The following is a 2,685-nucleotide window of genomic DNA, read 5'->3' as shown; positions in this document are numbered from 1 at the left end:
GAACTTGACTGAGAAGGACTGTCTTGCCAGAGTGCAGGGGTTGGGGTCTTGGTGTAAGCAAGTTAGGCAGTCAGTGTTGGTGTTGTGCTGGCTCCTGCGACGGCTCTACGTTCATGCCGAACGCTGGGAAGGTAGGTGGTGTTGACCAGCTCCTTTGTTCCTGGACAGGCCTCTCTGTGAATGCTGCCTCTCAGGAAGACTCTCCAAGAAGAGTGAATATTCTCCCTGCTGTGTGTCCCTGGGGTTATACCTATACTTTTTTCCATGCATCTGCCTCCGGGTTGTACGCCTGCCTCCTCTCCAGGAGCAATGTAATGCCATTAGAGCTCTATCCCAGTCAAGCCCACTGACCTTTACAACTCCAGGCTTAAGCCCCGCTGCTTCAAAGAACTCACAAAAATCAGCCCTTCTTGTTCTCCCAGTCAATGGTTTTACCAAACTTTTCTCCTGTCCATTTCCCTGTGTGCTCTACTCTCTCACCCTTATTTCCAACTACAGCTCCCCTCTCTTCTCCTTGACACTATGATCTGCCTCTCGCCTAAACCATGTCTCTTTACTTCCTACCTTCTTCTATTTGGCCTTCTTCTTTCTTTAGTTGCAGAGTTTTCATGTCAGTCTTCTGGTTGATTTCTGGGGTAAGTAGGATGACTGGATCCTCATCTAGTTGGGTTTGTGGGATGAGATGTGCCGAGAGTCCTCCTACTCTGCTGTCATTTTCTACCCTCTCCACCTCAGCTTCTGATCGTAACCTCCATTGGAAATAGATCTCTTACCAACAAGCCTTCCTATCCTGTGTGTGCACATCATCATACAATGTGTCCCATTAATAATATGTCTTAATATATTTTGTGTAAACAGTATTTGCTGAAGGACTTGCTGAGGTCACGCCCACTTGCTCACATCTAAACTGGCAGAGAGATGAAGGCGGAACTCTCAGAGGCTGCTATGTGTCAGGTTTCTTCAAGAACACTCACTTTATTACTATAAACATAGAGGATAAAGGTCAGTAATATGGATATACAAACTATTACTATTAATATCACCAGCCTGATACTTGAGTGCACTTCTATTAATAGAAAGAAAGAGTGTTGTTTATATTAATCCTAATGTAATCCTGTAAATGAGCTCTCACCTTAGCGACTAATTACTCTTGTGCTGAGAAATGAGAGTGATTTTTGATTTGGTACCAAGGGATTCTTTGCTGTCAGGACTCCTTCAGGAATAATTTTTGCTCCATCTAAAAGTTTGATCTCTTTGCATTCAAATCATACAGTCTCAGGTATTGAACAAACTACACAGTTAAAGAGGGAAGAATATCTTCCCAGTTGTTGGGGTGGAAGATGGTGTTTAGAGGGTTTGATTTCCATGTTGGGGAATTATATTTATGGAGTTAAACATCCCATCTTTCTGCAAGCCCGTACTGGATGCTTGCCATTTGCCACCTTTTCTCTCCAAGCGGGAGGCAGCCCTTTATGAAAAGGTGTGTCTGGGTGCCCTTACCCTGGACTTTTTGGCAGAGGCCAAGTGATCACCATAATGAATCCTCATTAATCAGCGACACTTAGGATCTTCTCTGGAGGGTTCAATAGGAAACTTTTTAAGAAAACAATGCTTACTTTTCTGGGATAATGAAAGCAATCAATAGGGAATTTATAATGGACGAATCATAACTTTTCAAAGAGCAGGCTAATCAAAAGAATCTTAGGAGGGTAAAACCTGGTGGCTTCCTGGCAGCCAATACCCTCGAGATAGATCATATTTGTATGTGTTTATATGCATAAATACATATGTGTATGTATATATAGCATACACATTTACATTTATTTTAAAATATTTTGGACTTATAGAAAAACTACAAACATGGCAAAAAATACTTTCCACCCAGCTTTTCCTAATGCTAACATTTTATATAAGCATAGCACCAGTTATTAAAACCAGTTAGAAGTTAACTAAACTACTGCCCTTTTTGCCAGAAGAAAGCTGGAATAGCCATACTTATATCAGACAAACTGGACTTTAAAGTAAAGGCAGTAACAAAAGATGAAGAAGGACATTATTTAATAATCAGAAGGTCTCTCCATCAGGAAGAGCTAACAATTATAAACATCTATGCACCGAATTAGGGAGCTCCCAAAACATAAAACAACTAATCACAAACAGAAGAAATCTTATTGATAATAATGTGCTAATTGCAGGGGACTTTAATACCTCATTACAACAATGGATAGGTCAACCAGACAAAAAATCACTTAAGAAACAATGGACCTGAATGACACACTGGAGCAGATGGAATTAATAGATATATTTAGAACTCTGTATCCTGAAGCTAGGGAATTCACGTTCTTCTCGAGTGCACATGGCACATTCTCCAAGATTGATCACAAAAGGGTCATAAAACAGCCCTCTATAAATACGAAACAATTGAGATCATACCATGCACACTTTTGGATCATGATGCTATGAAACTTGAAATTAACCACAGGAATAAGTCTGGAAAACCTCCAAAACTGTGGAGGTTAAAAACTACCCTACTGAAGAATGACTGGAAGACCCAGGCAATTAGGGAAAAAATTTAAAAACTATATGGAAACAAATGAAAATGAAAATACAGCAATCCAAAATCTCTGGGACACAGCAAAGGCAGTCCTAAGAGGAAAGTTCATTGCAATCCAGGCCTATTTCAAC

The 2,685-nt window shown here is 40.4% G+C and overlaps 1 protein-coding gene across 1 annotated transcript in view; it reads left to right on the top strand.

The window, feature by feature from the left end:
- The first annotated feature begins 874 nt into the window (after positions 1 to 874).
- Positions 875 to 2,685, top strand: part of PGBD2 (piggyBac transposable element derived 2) — a 51,186-nt gene continuing 49,375 nt past the window's right edge. Inside the window, exon 1 of the mRNA XM_029941570.1 lies at positions 875 to 1,002. The gene's annotated coding sequence lies outside the window, so the exon portion shown is untranslated. The remainder of the gene's footprint in view (positions 1,003 to 2,685) is intronic.

Source organism: Suricata suricatta, chromosome 6 (genome assembly GCF_006229205.1).
Source record: "Suricata suricatta isolate VVHF042 chromosome 6, meerkat_22Aug2017_6uvM2_HiC, whole genome shotgun sequence".
Lineage (NCBI taxonomy): Eukaryota > Metazoa > Chordata > Mammalia > Carnivora > Herpestidae > Suricata > Suricata suricatta.
The sequence above is the reverse complement of the archived record's forward strand: the minus strand, read 5'-3'. Positions and strand labels throughout refer to the sequence as shown.